We start from the raw sequence: 18930 nt of genomic DNA on the forward strand, positions 1-18930 counted from the left end.
AGGATGGCTGAACAGGAATATGAAATGCAGTTCTCCCAAATAAAAGTGCAGCATCCTACCAATTAATGTTGATACTCTGAAGGAAGGCTCTTTCAATAGTGGAGATCAGAGTTAACCAACAGATGATGGATACATGTTGGTGAATTAGCAACTATATTAATCTTATGGCAGCTACCTCCTGTTCAATGTTCCATAGTAACTCAATGACAAGGAGGGGGGGGGGGGGGAGGGGGGAATGAAGTTAGTGCAGGGAAGCAGCCTACTCACGCCGTATAAAATTCACATTAGTCTTTCCATTGTGTGCCAGCCAGTCCGCTGTAACTAGCTCTGACGTCATAAATGTTGCGCAATACTTTAAAAATCAAGTAAATAACCTGAAACGTTTCTAGTATGACAGGAGTAATATTAAATCAATATGTGTTGAATATCAGTTCAATAACTTTAACCATTTTCGAAATTTGGATGTTTTTCTGTAAAAATCATTGGCGCAACAGAAAAGAGTTAGAAACGTAAAAATGTATATTTAGATTCCTTTTGCATAATAATTTAGTAGAAACAGTATTCTGGATTTCACAAATTAAAATTTTAGTTGAAATTCATGATTTTCTGGTTTTTGTCTTAAAAATTAAGGAAGCAAGATAGATTAAGTAGGCGAATAAATAAAGCTAGGATGTTTAAATTTAAGTAGAAGGGAGATCCGCTATAATCATAAAGATGTGAGAAGTTTCAACAGAACAACTATAAAACTATAGCTATAGCGTATCACCAAAGAGCAAGTTCAGAGCTCGTCTATTGCGTGTAGTGTAATTAAATTAATTCTCTCGCCCAAAATATTTGACTTAGCCACGTCAGACTTTTATTATGATTACTTACCTGTGTGCTGATTGCACATTTAAGTTGAGAGCTTCATCGGCCATCAGCAAAGGAAGCAACGATTTATTCGATAACTTAAAGTGGTGCATTACTAGCCCAGCGGCTTGTCGGGAGAGCGGATTTGATCAGGCGTTCCCTTATCCGTCCGCACCGCGGCTTTTTATATAAGAACGCTGCGCGAGGAAAAAAGTCCCAGTTCTCTCCAGACGCTGATTAGCGCACCACCTGTGCCGGGAGTCGCATCGCGTCGGTATCATTGCTATGAACAGCCTCGGATGCCGTAATAAGTTACTCGGGATACGCGTAACCATGAAATCGTTTTTGAGTGAAGTGTTAATTCTGGGATGACTTTAATGATCTATCTTCAGTTTGCGTATGTTGTATTTTCACGTGCCGCCGCGGGACAGACATTCTACCATTATTTAGCGTGGTGTTTGATGAACATTATCATCAAATTATGGCGAGCATTCACTTAAACATTTAGTTTGAACAGTTATAGTTGCATCAGCGCATTAGACTCTGAACTGCTCTGTTAGTTGGATTGTGTGGATTCTTTTTCGTCTGTGACTTTCAGAATATAGTGAACATTTTAGAGAAAATGGTTTTTGATTATGAATCCCAGACAATCTCCTAATTCCTCAGAGCTATAAGCTGTAGCGATAAATGTATTTCTCAGATGAAGTGGGTACTAGGAATTCTAATTACAGGCTTCACGTTTTGCTAATCACTTCCTGGTTGCCAATATTGTAGTTAGAGAGCCAGTGTTGAGAACGGCAAACAACAGCATTAAATAAATAATAGGAACATTTTATACCAATTATTCCACCCGCCGCCCCACATATGTTGCTAATCGGCCGGGAAATGCATCTTTTCTACATTACATTCTACAATATAATAACAATTAATCCACCCGCCGCCCCACAGTAGCTCCAATGAAACTTGATCCAGCTGGAAGATTCTGCAAGCTAAATTTGAAAATCTACTCACTACTTGTAAAAATTTCAAGACTGGAAGAATGATGAAGAAATTCGCATTTCAGACAATGAATATCTATATGTTGAACACATATACAAGAAATAAACATATGTTTTGCATAAAAATATTTTAGCACTACATTCTCAAGTCACATCCACCATTTCTGCCATTGTTACAATGGGCATGTAAATGTGACTATGTTTACAGATGTTTGAATGGAAAATCACTTATTTTTCTTTCTTTTGCCAGCTGCACAGTTTTGTAATCCAAAAAGAGATCTTCTGTGAAAATCTTAATACATATCACACATCACTAAGAAATGAAAAATTGTTGTGCAGATGCACAGATACATACAACCTCATGCGGTAATGTCAGAGTAATGAACATGGAGGAAATGGATAGGAACTGTGGATACGTGGTGCTTGATGGAAGGGTGGATTGGCCATGAGGTGTGACAAGATAGGCTGTGCAGTTGCGATAATGCTGCATCCCGGTTTGCGCAGAGGTTAACGCACCGGCCTAGTAAACAGGAGATCCTGGGTTCGAATCCTGGTCTGGTATACATTTTCGCTCGTTGCCACTGATTCCGTGTCATGTACCGATGTAGCTGACAGCAATGATACTCTTGCTTTCCCTTCTTCCCCTGCCCCCTTCAATTTACACATTAAATTACCGAGTATGTAGGATAAACTGTGAGACCATATTTTAATTTGTGCTTTCTATCAGGCAATGTTACAGTGTACTATACCTGGTTAATAAATTAGCCAACAAGAGTGCCAACTTATGCATGAATTAATGCTCATTGGACAGTTTACTCTCCAGATACAGTACAAGTACCGAGGGCTAATCCCTCTTGCCCTCACTCATTAATAGCATATTTTGAGGCAAAAAATGCTTGTGCCCATGAAGTCAGAAATGCTTGTGACAAAATGGCAGTTCAGAGGAAAGACTCACCTATTTGAACTAGTTACAATTAGAGTTAAGAATCATAGTCTATTTAAATTCTTAAAGACTAATGATGACAGGTGGCAATCTATATGTCTCGCTTCACATGTCATCAGTAAATGCGGTGTAATGTGCAACAAAACACTAGTTTTCTGTAACTACTGAAATGTCAATTTTACCATCAAATAATCAGAAACTAGAAAACATTAAAATGGGAGTGATGTGCAAGAAAGGGCTGTGTGTAACAGTGGATAAAGAAATTGATTAAGGTGAGTAATAAGAGACAGTATCTAAGCCTAGCTTCATAGCAAGTGATAACTGATGTAAAGAATAGTAAAGAACACATCAGTATGATATTAAAGTAAGGGGGAAAATATAAATATGTTTAATGGCTTCACATCCTTTTGATCACCTTTAGGACATTAACTTGTCCCCACAACTGACTGGTGTATTTTTACAAACTGTAGCTAGGCCTATTGGTTTTATTGCGTGGCATCATATAAAATCAAATTCGAGGAATATAGAAGTACACCGAAGAGCCAAAGAAACTGGTACACCTGCCAAATATTGTGTAGGGCCCCTGCAAACAAGCAGAAGTGCTGCAGCATGACATGGCAGGGACTCTACTAATGTCTGAAGTAGTGTTGGAGGGAACTGACACCACGAATCCTCCAGGGCTGCCTATAAATCCATAAGAGTATGAGGCAGTGGACATCTCTTCTGAATAGCATATCGCAAGGCATCACAGATATGCTCAATAATATACATGTCTGGAGAGTTTGCTGGCCAGCAAAAGTGTTTAAACTCATAAGTGTGTTCCTGGAGCTACTATGTAGTAATTCTGAGTGTTTGGTGTGTCACACTGTCCTGCTGGAATTTCCCATATCCATCGGAATGCACAATGGACATGAATGGATGCATGTGATCAGTGAGGATGCTTACATACATGTCACCTGTCAGACTCTTATCTAGATGTATCACGGGCCTCATATCACTCCAAATGCTCATGCTCCACACCATTATTAAGCCTCCACCAGCTTCAACAGTCCCCTGCTGACATGCAGGGTCCACGGATTCATGACGTCTCCACACCCGTATAAGTCCATCCACTCAATACAATTTGAACCAAGGCTATTCAAACTAGGCAAGGTGATTCCAATCATCTACAGTCCAATGTCAGTGTTGACAGGCCCAGGCAAGGCGTAAAGCTTTGTGTTTTGCAGTCATCAAGGGTACAAGAGTGGGCCTTCAACTCCGAAAGCTCATATCGATGATGTTTCATTGAATGGTTTGCAGCCTTACACTTGTTGATGGCCCAACATTGAAATCTGCAGCAATTTGCGGAAGGGTTGCACTTGTGTCACGTTGAATGATTCTCTTCGGTAATCGCGTGTCCCATTCTTGCAGGATCTTTTTCCGGCCACAGCGATGTCAGAGATCTGACGTTTTATAGATTCCTGATATTCACAGTACACTTGTGAAATGGTCATATAGGAAAATCTCCACTTCACCTCTACCTCTGAGATGCTATGTCCCATCGCTGGTGCACCGACTACAACACCATGTGCAAACTCCCTTAAATGTTGATAACCTCCCACTGTAGCAGCAGTAATGGATCTAACAACTGTGTCAGACACTTCTTGTCTTATATAGGTGTTGGCGACCGCAGCACCGTATTCTACCTGTTTACATATCTCTGTATTCGAATACGCACGCCTACACCAGTTTCTTTGGCACTTCGGTGTATGACCATACCTTTTATGCATATATTTGCAATTTTCATGTATACCAAATGGTACACAAGAGAAGTTTAAAGGACATATTTACACAAAATTCTTTTTCTCTTTATATTTGTGGGAGGGAGCCATGCCAAGTACATCACTATATGGGGAAAGATTGGCTTGGACCTCAATCAAGAACAAACGACATAATTAATGTAGCACTCCAAGTGCACAATTAAATTACACACCAATGGTAAACAGTGAATTACACAGTTACAGCACAAGAGTAAAAGATGACTTATCACATCAATTGTACCAAACAACAACTTACCAGTGAAGACCTTACTAGAGCAGGCTGCTTATTATACAACAGATTGTCATGCAGTTTAAAAAATAGACACACTGCCAGCTTTCAAAACAAAAAAGGAGAGTACATAAAAAGAGCAAGTTCGTACAGTGTTTCATAATATTTTAAGACCAGAGTCCAGTCCAAAAGAATTAGAAAAATTTTGTAGTACTAAAGCAATATCTTGAGAACTGTGCTTCATACACTGTAAATGAAAAGTAAACTATGTCTCATTCATTGCACCAGAAACTGAAATTGATTGCCTATATGTTGTAAATTAATTTAATATTAAAGACTTTGCTTTGCCTATATTTTCATTAATTCTTTTACTTGTATGTGTAAGTCTATTGTTGAATAATAATACATGAGCGCAAACTGTAATTTACACTACAGCTGAAACTGTAAATTTATACTGACGATCCAATGTCGTTCTAAAGAGCAGTCAAGGAATGGATGGATGGATGAATGAATAAACGATCGTGCATTTCTAGTTTCCTTTATTACTGTTGTTTCTATGGCATGAAGTCATGTTCATCATCGTTAGATATGTCGTACAACTTTTTCAGAACAGATACATGCTACCGAGTATGGTAATCAAGTGTCAATTGCGCCATTGGAAAGGAGAAACAGAGTAAAATAAATTTTAGTGTTTTATGGTATTACAGAACACGCGACTAACGTCATTTCCGTGAGTGTAAAAGACACAAGATAAGGAAGATAATTAACTTCTTGCAAGTAAGTGGAACAAAGCATGAATGAGTTAACTCACGTCTAAATGTAATTTCATGGGCACGATGAACAAATTAACATTTTGATCATCTCACATTAGATACGATAATGATATATACAATTTCACAGTGATAATACTTGCACTTTTTTCAACTTGCTTGATAGTTATATAAAAAATTGCTAACAGGAATTTTTCAGTAATAACAACGGAGCTATTTTGAAGCAAAATGTTAGCCGCAAGATCTTCAAACATACAATTAATTAGTCCCATTAAAAAGATCTGCAGCAATTACCTCGTGGTAATGGTGGCCATTAAAAATGTGCGCAATGTGAATTACACACACACACACACACACACACACACACACACACACACACACACACACACACAAAATATTATTTACATGCGTTTGTACAAAACATCTCATTAAATTAAAGAACTCTTTGTCTTACTTGCATTTATCATTTTATGAAAATATTCAACAATGTTCACCCCAAGCCCGATTTTCAAATATGTTATTACACAAACAGTCCTAAAAAAAATTATATATTTAAATTTTTCTCGTCTATGTAATTCTTCAGCTGCGACGAATCTCTTTTCTAACTTAAACTACTTATTGCATTATTTCAAGCATATTAAACGCTATCAAGGCCACTCACTTACTCAAATGTCGCCTGCATTTGACACTATCTTTGCCATGTCTGCTTATGACGAAAGACCGCAGTGAAGACAGATACCAACTGCGTGGAAATCAGCAAAGAACAAATACCCAAGGTAGTAGAATAATGCCTAGTTTTGGGGAGAGTTTTAGATTCTGCTACAAAAAGAAATACGCAATTACCTTATCGAAATCAAGAAAGGATTCACAATATTTTTTTTTAATATTCATGCATCCTCTTTAGGACCACTAAATTATTTGTCAAATTTGTTATTTAAATACTTCTAGACTATTCATTCAAGTTCTGTAATGGTTTGATCTCTTTACCTATTTAGGCAATATGGAGAAGATGGCAGGTACGAATTGTGAAAAACTGAAAAACAGAGGAGATTTAAAAAAAAAAAAAAAAGAAAAAAAAAAAATGGGTAGATGAGATTCAGGAAATGAAATGTTATGGTGATACATTTAAATCCAGGAAGATAACTTTAACAAGCTTCAAGTAGTGAACATGAAATATAAACTGACTTATTATTTAAGTCTCACTTTCTGTCACATTGTAATTATGTAGCTACAAGTCACTGGAATCAAAGGCTCCAAAACAACAATAAACCCAGAACGCTATACACAGACATCATGGAAACACTGAGAATCACTGTTCATACTCACTGAAACTTCAAAAATAATTTTTAAAGAAAGAGCCACATATTTAAGTAATGATCCCATTATGTTTAATAAGGAGTGTACACCACATTTACCATTTGGATTAACTTGTTGCCAATAGGATAGAAATGGGAAAGAAGCTATGGCAGCTGAAATTCTAAGGGTTTAGAAATCCCGTACTGTTGCAACTGAGGTCAGATCACCTGCAGCAGAGGTCAAGATCATCCACAGCAGAGGTCAGGTCACTTACAGAAGAGGCCAGGACACCTCCAGCAGCAGACCTTACATTGGCACCAGAAGACCGTGCATCAGTAGCAGAGGACACTGCATTAGAGGACACTTCACAGGCAGCAGAGCACAGTTCATAGGCAGTGGGAGATCCTTTGCAGTTGCCTACTCTAGCAGCTAGAGATTAGACACCAGCAACAGTAGGAAGAGACCTTCCACTGTCAGCAATTTATCCACCCTCACCAGTAGCTGCTGCAGAGAGCATTACAACACAGACAAAGGAAAGACAGACAAGGTGCAGAAGACCCATAGTACTGAAGGGTTTTTGGCACCCTACTTCAAAACAGCATCAGCTATTTGACAGCGAAGTGTGGGTGCAGCTGTAGCACACACTATCCTAGAGCTTTCCATATTTTAAGCTATAATATCCAGAGCTTGAGAAATAAACCCTTTGAACCTGAATCTGCAGTTAACGATGTCCATATTAATGGTGCTACAGAAGAATGCTGAAGATTAGATGGGTAGATCACATAACTAATGAGGTATTGAATAGAATTAGGGAGAAGAGGAGTGTGGCACAACTTGACAAGAAGAAGGGACCAGTTGGTATGACATGTTCTAGGGGATCAGGGGATCACAAATTTAGCACTGGAGGGCAGCGTGGAGGGTAAAAACCGTAGAGGGAGACCAAGAGATGAATACACTAAACAGATTCAGAAGGATGTAGGTTGCAGTAAGTACTGGGAGATGAAGAAGCTTGCACAGGATAGAGTAGCATGGAGAGCTGCATCAAACCAGTCTCAGGACTGAAGACCCCAACAACAACGTATCGTGGAGCACTGAACAGGGATTCTGAAATCGGTATTATTAACATTAATCGTTATAATTTGGCTAGTCAGATTTTCAGGAACGATGCCAAACATGACACAGCTTCTACTTTTCTTGAATCTACTGTGGAATAGAAAATGAGGTTTGAAGAAGAAGCATTGACTATTGGAAAGCATTTTGAAGCTGCTGCTGTTCAATTGCATGGGGAGCTGATTAACTCTACAATTATTGTAGTATACAGAGCACATAGTGGGTACATAGACTCCTTCATTAACAAACTGGAGTCTGACAGACATTGTGTTCACTGAAAAATCCACTATAATTGTCTGTAGGAATTTTAATATATACCTTGTGAATGATTCTACATCAAGAGAGCTGCTTTTCAATGTATTGCAGAGCATCAACATGTTTCCTCTTACAAATAGCTCCACAAGAATAACAAGTGGAAAGAAAGATCTTACAGACAACACATTTTCAAATATGGACACAACAGGGATAGAAATAATTAATATTTTATTATTACTAGGTCTGCGTCATTTACCAGTCGTGACTGGACAGACTGTCATATATAAGATTTGCTTACAATTTTATACAACATACAGAAAATTATTTACAATATGGGCAGATATAACATACTAAGACAATATTATTTTGTCCATACACTTTGGTCAATATTGAAAAATTCTCCAATAGAATATAATGGGTGTTCTTTCAAGTCTTGTGCAATTGTCCTTTTGAACAGTCCTATCGGCAGAGACTGCATTTCTCGGTCCAGTGTACTGAACATTTTTACGGTTACAACTGGAAAACTTGCAGTGTGACGAGTTTAGTAGGGTGCTGTACTTGTATGATCACTCTCTCTCGTTGTACAGTGCACTACCAAAGTTACACCTACCTCAGTACGGCATCCGATCACCAGCCTGCTTCTCTGCATACGTAGATACTGTCCAGGCGATGTTAAAAGCAGCGCTGAAGAAAAACACCGTCAATACTTACGTTTGCAAAGTCCATGTAAACTCTGGTAGCAAGCTATCCTGTAATCCCTTATAACAAATTTCGGGTGGAGGGTGATTATCTCTTTAGAAAATTGTCAAAATTCAGCAAACGAGTTCTTTTATTTTTTTAGGTTCAAAATAAACACTTGCCATCAGCCTGTATTTAGTTAACAAATAATATCACTGTCCTCAGCTCACAGTTCAGACAGCTCAGTACACACGCAAGGCAGCCAGAGATGCACTTAAGTCCGACCCGATTTATTACGCGATTTAGAGTCATTACTCTGCTACAAATACAAGTTTCACATTCAGTCCTTTTCAGTGGATTTATAATAAGGAAACTGCTCACCATCTATTTCATAAACGGGTATGATATATGCCACGAAAGTTCACACGTGTTTATCTATCCAACAGATCACTTCACAAAGCTCAGATTTTCACAATCTGTCCGTAAATGCAACTGATTCCACAGCAATACCACTCGGAACCAGTACTCACAATGTAGACGGACACGTCCACAATGACCTGCATGTCCAATAGCTAGCCAGCGACTCTAGTTCAGTCTGCTTCTCTCCCGGTAAAACTACTTAGCAGTGCGCCGGAACTACTTAACGCTGACTGGTTGATCAAAATGACCTGCCAATCAGAACTATCCTTCGAGATTATTCTCTCGCCAAAACTGTCCTACACCAATCACTATTCCCAGTTGCATTTACATCATTTCAATATGCAAATATTAATATAATGTTTAACAAAATCAAACGGAAGGAAAACTAAACTCTAATAAGTTTAGAAACTTATTACTCTGCAAACGGCTATTCTGGCTGCCTCCTTACAAAAGCAAGTACACTTAAACATACGTCATCAGCAATGTGGGTCAAACACAACTTTCCCACGACACAGTTACATAATGGTGTAACATGAGATAATATTGAATTTTTTCCACATGTCACACATACACACACTCATTCTTATTTTCTCACACAACAACACGTTAAATAAACACTGATCTTTTCTGAATTTTATATTACAAAAAATGCCAAATAGTTAACATTTTTATTTATGAAACTCTAAACAAATTGACCTAACATGCTCTAAGCTTCAGTAATGATTCCACATGATACTAAAAGACAAACTGTTACGAACCCCGACTGACTTTAATCTTACAAGTGTCAGTTTGGGGAGTTTTAGGTAATTTTCTCTTACTCTCAATCGTCTTTTTAATAACAAAGGTCAGTATATTGACTTTAAACTAAATTGAATAATATTTAATATCGTTTATTTAGATTCTTAGGGGCTTGAATATTCTGTTGCTTGAACTGACACAGGTACCGCTTCCCACGGCTAGGCTAGCGACAGGTGCGAGTGAGTCACTAAGATACCGGTGGCTGTATATTGCCACCGCCAACAGCTACAAAGCTACAAGCCCGCACTTCAAAGTAGCTTACTGCAATAAAATGCTATTGCATATTGACTCACGGCGTTACGCACCCTCTAAGAACCTAAAATTTCTCCTGAGTATGTTTTACGGTTTTTATTAAACACTTGCTAGTTATGAAAGATTTCAAAAGCTACACTGACACTGTCAAATCTAAACAGTTCTTACTAAAATCTATTTTGAACTGAAGTATTTCACAAATAAACAAAATAGCTAAGATTACGTTATAACATTATATACAGTTACATCAAATAGTCAATGGCTAGGGCTTGATGGGACACAGTAAATTCTTATAGAAAAAATTTTCCAATTCTTTTCTCCCACAATCCAATGCTACAACATTTTCTCTCAATTTAAATTTACAAAACTTTTACATTTTGCACATATGAGTAATATTTAACCAGAAACAATAATTATATTTTGTCCCTTAAGTAGCGTGCAAAAACTTTACTGAAATATAATTCAGGCACTACAAATGGTGTCTTTTCCTAAACCTTACACAGCGATGTGTGTGTGTGGGGGGGGGGGGGGGTCATCTCTACACTTAAAACAGTTCTGACAACAAATTGGGGATTTCGACAACTTTTACAGATGAAACAAATGAGTATGGATGACAAATACTAACACCTGGATCATATAAAGGCTCGTCACTGGGATACAGCGTCCGGCTTTGTCTCAACATTGGGTTCTCTCTCGGTACCATATCCGGTTCAGTCACCTTTTTTGTATCTGCAATATACAGTACGTCTAAGCGTCCATCCTTAGCATTTACATTCTACCCTAACACACACATTTATTCCTAATAAATAATATTTATCAAAGCTTGACTCTCAGATTCAAAAGTAAAAATTTCTTCAAAGAACTTTTTCAAACCATTTTTTTGCCAATTTTTTTTTTTTTTTTCGAACTTTACTGTAGGCACAACTTCAGCTTAGTCTTTTCTGTAAAAAGTGAATTAACTGTCTTTCAACACTTTAATAGTACCCAAAATTGGCACTACTACTGAAATCTTTTATTCAAAATCTGTTTTAATCATTAAGCAAGTTACTGTTACAAATATTGCTGATTCAAAATTTTACTCTTTCTTTCTTAACTTTCTTTCAGAAAAATTTGCTTCTGAACTTTATGCAAATAAGCTATTATACACCAAGAAAAAAAAATTACACCATCAATGAATATATTGAAAATAAATTTCTGCCACCATCTGCGGCTCTGAAAATATCATTATACATTACATAAATAAATACAAAATTACTGAACACTGAAAATAATTCAGGCCACTTTCTGCACCTCCTCCCATATACATTATATACTGTAAATAAGGAACAGAAGGGGAGTCTAACATATTAGTCTTCAGTACACCTAATTCGACTTTCTTTACTTCAGATAACTAATCTGATTTTATAGTTACAATGAGCTGATGTGAGTTCGACAACCTGTGATCTATTTTGCATATATGACTGAAACCACTTCTTTTCTATCCCTTTTATCCCCATTGCTTCCAGCTTATCTGAAAGAATTTCAGTACTGCCAGTACCAAAAGATTTAGAAAGATCTAAGTTAACTCCTACAACACTATTGTCGTTATCTAGGTTTCTAGCTGTTTTATCTATGTAAACACTTACCACTCTTTCTGTACTTTTGCCTGTTCGGAAACTATGGTGGTGATTATTATTTAGAAGACTGATCTATTCAGTTACTTTAGAGAATGCCAAGAGGAGAGAAATGGATCAATAACATTCAACTTTATGCCTGCTAATGCTTGTGAATAAAGGTATCACTTTCAATGTTTTAATCTACTGGGGAACATTCATTCACTGAACGATAAATTAACAACTGTAAACAAAGGGCTTTGCAATTTGTGAAGAAGTAGGAATTATTACACTGGTACATCACTTCTACCTGCTGACATTTCGCATCTCAGGCTTCTAATCACTTTTACTACTTCATGCTCACTAGTTGGAACTAATGTCATGCTGTATACAGATGTACAATATCTACGTTTGCCCTGGTTTGCGAAATTTATGGTAAGTGTGTGGGAGGCATTTATAAAGCACCGGTTACCGGTCAACGGAAGTGTCCGATTCCACCCGCCTGCTTTGACCCGTGACGTACGGATTGTGGTGCATGTGACGTCATCACGGCGCTGAGTTTATAAGTTGGTTGCATTTGCAGTTGTCATCGGATGCTCCCGTTGACCCGCTATAGAGGTGCTAGTGTTCCTTCAGCATTACCACACATCAGAGACGTACATGCCTTATATGTGTTGCAAATCCTTTTTGGATATATGGCACCATGTTTGATAACTCTTTTGGTCCCTGGATCATCTACAGAATTCGTTTCATCGTAATTCCATACATATGGTGGATGAATGCCTTCTAGCTCCCTTAACCAGCCATCAAAATATTCATTGACTGTCACTTCATAAACAGCTGCTCTAGCCCTAGTGATGTTTTGGGCAAACCTGCTACTTATTTTGTCACTGTGGCATGCCACAAAAGACTTAGCCCATTCTCTGCCTGGCAAGTTGTTTTGAAAAGATAACACTCTTTGTCCACATCTGTCAAGATAAGCTTTTACAATAAACCGTAAATCGAGCAATGAAAGTGGGAAACATCACACATCGTCACAGCATGTACAGCAAACATACCTTGCAGTCAATATGGTGGCAAGTGTACACGTAACTTTAAACCGCTCTGCAGTTTTTGAGGACTTAATTTCAATCAAGTGTACTGTTTGTGACGAAACAGTGCTAAATGGAATTAGAATATGCGTGTTTAAACATAAATGGTGCCCCCCACACTGCTTTGCTCAAGAAGATTTACAAACACAGTGTAAATGTGACAGAGTGTAACGGCCGCGAGATCGCGAGTGAAAAGTGCTACGCGGGAATAGAAGACAGCATGCGTGACTAACTTCAAAAAGAACTTGACATTATAAAAAAAAATATATAAAAACAATGGAAAATGTGATACTAACCATACGGGAACTGTCTGAATCGTCAAGACAACAAGATCTCATTAATGCTAGCCTTAAAATTCGTAGGTCTGCACAACCAAATGTACAAAGTGTAAACAGTACGACTGTAATTAGAAATATTAACGAACTGATCACTCATAAAGACACAAGTGAATTAAACGCAAGAAAAGAAAGTGTTAATAGTGTGTCTATGGATAAAAATATGAACAAAATATCAACACAAAAAGATACAAGTGGATTAAACGGAGAAAAACACAAGGCAAATATTCGTAAAGAAAGAAAAGTAAACAACCACGTTATGCATAAGCAAGGATACAAGCAACAGACCTATATTTTTGCAGATAGTCATGGGAGAGGAGTTGCAGAAATTATGAGAAGAAATCACCCAGACCTTAATGTAACAAGCATCATCATCAAACTAGGCGCGCCACTACGCAAAATTCTGAAAAACAGTGACAACATATTAATGACCGGTAACAGCTGCATCATAATAGGAGGCGCAAATGATGTTTACTCTAATGAAACTTGGCGTGCAACGAGAATCCTAAAGGAAACAATCAAAAGGATGCCTCGAGTGCATTTCTACATTGTTAGTATCCCCAGGAGACACGATCTGATGGAAAACTCATGTGTAAACATCGAGATTGTTACAGCAAACAGGCTAATTGAGAAAATATGTAGAGGTTTCCAGAATACGACTTTCGTAGAGAAACAGTGTTCACAGAGAGCACTTCACAAGACATGGTCTCCACATGAACGTAAAAGGGAAAAAGATTATTAGTGCCGAAATACTTAAATTTATTAATGAGTCATCTGTAATGGAAGTGTCTCCAATCCCAATTCCGCCAAAACAAGAGTCGTCTGTAACAGTGGAACCATCATTATCTGCAGTAGAGCTACAACAAACACCAGTAGCAGCAGCAAAGGCTCTGATATTCTCAGCAGCAGTGTCAGATAAACCAATAATAGCAGCAGAGTCACCACAATCATCAGCAGAGCTGTCGTCGTCAGCAACAGTATCCAGAACAGTAGACCCCATAATACTATCTCAAGGCAATGAAAATGCTTGTGAGGCAAACATACAAGGGTCATTAGCCGCAACAGCTAACAAAGAAAGGCAGTCACCAAGTCGGAGAGCACAGGAGCCACCAGCAACAGCAACCACACAGAAGAGGTACCTGAGGCCTGGGAGATCAACAGCAGAAGCAGCTTCCAATCAAGACAGATGCCCGAGAACTAGGAGAGCTACTACACTAAGTGAGGATTTTTTATGGTACCGAGTAAGCAGAAAGAGAACATGGAAAAAGATGTAAGTAAAACTGTCCATCTTAAATACCAGTGTGACAATAGTGAGAGGAATATAAACACAGGACAAAGATACAATCCAGGTTTAATGACACAAACTGAAAAAAATCACTGCATAGTACCAGAAGCAAAGGGAACAAGTGAAGTTCTTAACATATTACAGGAAGGGGAACTATTAGATTTAAAGCCAACTGTTAGAATACTTCACCAAAATGTTCAATACATAAACAATAAAACAGAGGAACTAGAGGTAATATTACAGGAATATAGGCCAAACATTCTAGTAGTTACAGAACATGGGCTAAAAGAAAATCACATAGGAATGTACAACTTTAAGAATTATGTGAAAGTAGCCAGTTTTTGCAGAACTTCCTATAAAGGTGGTGGGGTTGCCATTTTTTCTAACTATAAATCAACTAAAGCCATATATATAACAAAATATACTATAGAATTGAGCTTTAAAGCTACAGCACTGGAAACTAAAATTGCTGGGAATTTATGTTGTGTATTAGGTTTGTATCGATCACCAAATCGTGTAATTAAAACCTTCTTTGAACAGCTGGAAGATATAATCCAACACCTCTCAAAAACATATGCTTATTTGATCATTATAGGAGATCTGAACATAGACACGAGGAAAAATACAGACAATACTAAGACCCTACAGGACTTATTGTGCATATACAATCTAAAAATAAAAATAGATAAACCAACCAGAGTAACAAAGCATAGTGAAACTATAATTGATCATGTAATAACAAATATTCCTACATGCTATTGTGACACACAGGTAATAAACTCCACATTAGCAGACCATTTTGCAATCATGATGGACATAAATATAAAGACTAGTGATTCAGTGCAGAAGATATGGGAGATGAGAAGACAGAACTATCCACATAACATAAATCTGCTAAAAAAGATGTTAGAGGCAGAAAACTGGGAAACAATATATGCAGCTAAAGATGCAAACACCAAATGGAACCAGTTTTTTTCTTTATTCAATAATTATTATGGTGTTAGATGTCCTGTTAGTAAAATACTTGTCAAACAGCAACAAAAAAAGAAAAGCTGGGTGACTGGAGAAGTAATCCATACCAGAAATAATCTGAGGGTGTATTATGACCTCTCCAAACAAAAAAATACTGAGGCCTACAACACACTGTATATATATAAAAAAAAAAAAAAAAAAAAAAAAAGAGTACTGTAGTTTTATCAGAGAAACTAAAGCATCATTCATCAGGATGTCTATAGATAAGGGAAAGAACTACTCAAAAGGTTTATAGTCTTTCATTAATGAAGAGAGGAAAAGTAACAAATCGGGCAGAGGACATCTGCCCACTGATCAGTGGGAAAAGCAACGCAAACCCTCTAAAAATAGCCAATACTTTTAACAAATATTATATTACTGTAGAAGACGAATTAATAAGACAAAATAGAAAAAATGCAGTAAGTAAATTGTTAAACCCCCCACATACAAATCATACTACGGTTTTCATACCTACAACAGATGCAGAAGTGTCAAACCTAATAAAACAACTTGAAATTAAACATTCATCTGGCTTGGATGGTGTCACATAACATCTCAAAGGAATGCAGAGAATGTATATTAAAACCATTGACACACATGCTGAATGCTGCGATAGAAGAAAGTATATTCCCAGATTCACTGAAAGTAAGTAAAGTGAAGCCAATATTTAAGAAAGGGAACAGGGATGAATTAGGAAATTACAGGCCAATATCATTGATCTCAACATTTGCTAAAATCTATGAAATGATAATAAAGAATAGAATTGTAAGTTTTATAACAAAGTATAGTATACTGCATTCATCACAACATGGTTTCAGAGAAGGAAATTATATAAGTATGGAATTAGAGGAAAATGCTACGACATACTTAAATCATACATTACAAATACGAAACAATGCACAGAAATCAGACATACTAGTGGGGAAAATATAACAAACTACAGATCAGAATTGCAAACAGTTAAACATGGTGTGTCGCAAGGGTCTGTGCTTGGGACAATACTATTTATACCCTACATAAATGACTTCCCTAGCTATATAAATCAGAAACTTATAATGTATGCTGATGACAACAATCATTTGCACAGCTGACACAAAGGAGGAGCATGAGAAGGAAGCACTGCTGAATATCGAAAATGCAAATAAATATTTAACACAAAACAACCTGTTTATGAATCAGTCTAAAACAATGAATGTAGTATTTCAGACCAAGCATAGTGAAAATTATAATATAAATGGGAAGATTATTAAAGAAGTAACCAGCACAAATTTTCTAGGAACTATAATAGACAAACATTTGGCATGGGGGGGAGCACATAGATGCACTGTGTAAAAAGATAAACAGATCATCATGCATAAAACAGCTAAGACTGTGGATGATAAAGTCCTCAGATCAATGTATTATGGACTTGTCTTCCCACATTTGTCTTATTCAGTTCATATATGGGGAAGTGCACAAGCTGGCTACTTAAAAAGAATATTCACAATTCAGAAAAGGTCAGTGAGAGGCATTGCAAAAATACCACCAAGACAGACCTGTAGGCAAGCTTTTGTACACTATAATATTAGGACAGTATATTCACTTTACATATACCAAAGCATATTGGCGGTAAGGTCAAGCGATAAACACCTCCTAAATAAAGATGTACACAAACACGGTACAAGAGGAAATTAAAATTACTACATGATAAACAGAAATCTAAAACTGTCTATGACTGCCCCTGAAGTAGCAGGCAAAAGGTTTTTTAATAAACTCCCCAAAATCATTAAAAAAGAAACAGAACTAAAGTGTTTTAAAAATCATTTGAAACTATATCTCACAGAGAAATGTATATACAGTTTGAGTGAATACTAAGATGGTGTTTAAATATGTTATATCATTACTGAAATGTACCTTTAAAAATTATCATTTCTGTATGTTGTTTGGATTTGTGTGTATATATAATGTGAAACATGTAATACCTTTGTATGCTTATGGACTATTTCTGTTTAATTATTTGTTTCATATATATATAATGAAATCAAGTTTGATGTTAATAGCCTATTGTATGACACACCCAATACTCTCAGCTGGAGTCCATGGGCAAAGAATAAATAAACCTTCCTCTTCTTTACTAAACACAGTTTGTCCACCAATATGTGCATTGTTTCCCATGTAACTTGTTCATGAGGGTTCTTCGGTGAATACCTGAAATTTTCTTACCACGAATTTCTGTAGGCGCATTCTCCAACATATCATCGGTGTAGTTGGTATAGGGACAACAACCAGCGGCTTTTTTTTTTGTATGTTCGTGGCATTTTCTGCAACAGAATCGTATACAGAAAATCAATCTTATGAATACCGGTGCAGTATATAACAGAAATATCGCCCAAAGCCTTCGTGGAAACGTGGCACAAAGTCACCCCCACATCTGTCAATATTTAATAAATCTCGCAAATTTGCAAAAACCATCATCGTCGAAACAATCATACTGTGGCAGCAGCCTAATGAATAATGTAGGAAAATGCTATACTAATCTCAGTTAGCTGAAATTCTTCCTTCTGTAAGACACAATACAAATTTTTCGACAAATACACTCACACTGCAAAACACACAACACAGTTCGGAAGCTCAGGCGGGAATGTCAGAACTCAGAAGCATGACGGAAATACGAATACACCATCAGATGGCACCACTATCCAGCTATGTTTAGAGTACAACAGCGCTTTTGGTGGGAACACCCGGAACTGCTAGGACACATTTGTTCGAAAGAAAGTGCGGGTGGCACAAAGTAACCTGCGCGGCACAAAGTCACAAGGCTTACGATACACAATATATTCATACGTGTCTTCGGTAGAGCTTTGGTCGTGATGTCCACTACCTGCTTCCCCTTCGGATGGGATCTGATGAACTCTAATTCTTCCTTCATAAAGTTTTTCACGAATAAAGAAATGCTTGATGGCTATATGTTTGGTTCGGCGATGAAATTCTGGATTTTCTGCCAACTTCACTACTGCTGAATTGTCAATTCGGAGAGCTGGAATTTCAGATAGTTTTGTTTTTTCTCCGAATAGACGAGTTAACCAAATAATCACCTTGACAGCTTCATTTGCGGCAACTAGTTCAGCTTCAGTTGTAGATGTTGCTACCATGGTTTGTGGCTGAGTTAGCCATGATATCGCCCCTCCCGCGTAGATGATGACTACTCCAGATGCTGATCTGCCTGTTTTTAAGCAGTCT

General features: G+C 37.3%; 1 protein-coding gene and 1 long non-coding RNA gene across 4 annotated transcripts in view; one reads left to right on the plus strand and one right to left on the minus strand.

Moving 5' to 3' along the window:
* Positions 1-18930, plus strand: part of LOC126248765 (serine-rich adhesin for platelets-like) — a 286230-nt gene that overhangs the window by 192928 nt on the left and 74372 nt on the right. The window lies entirely within an intron of this gene.
* On the minus strand, positions 9061-18364 carry LOC126248767 (uncharacterized). The gene is made up of 2 exons (XR_007545531.1): positions 17914-18364; positions 9061-11126 (listed from the first exon to the last, which is right to left on the minus strand). It is a non-coding gene; the product is annotated as an uncharacterized LOC126248767 (long non-coding RNA).

The sequence above is a fragment of the Schistocerca nitens genome, chromosome 3, assembly GCF_023898315.1.
Source record: "Schistocerca nitens isolate TAMUIC-IGC-003100 chromosome 3, iqSchNite1.1, whole genome shotgun sequence".
In the NCBI taxonomy this organism is placed as follows: domain Eukaryota; kingdom Metazoa; phylum Arthropoda; class Insecta; order Orthoptera; family Acrididae; genus Schistocerca; species Schistocerca nitens.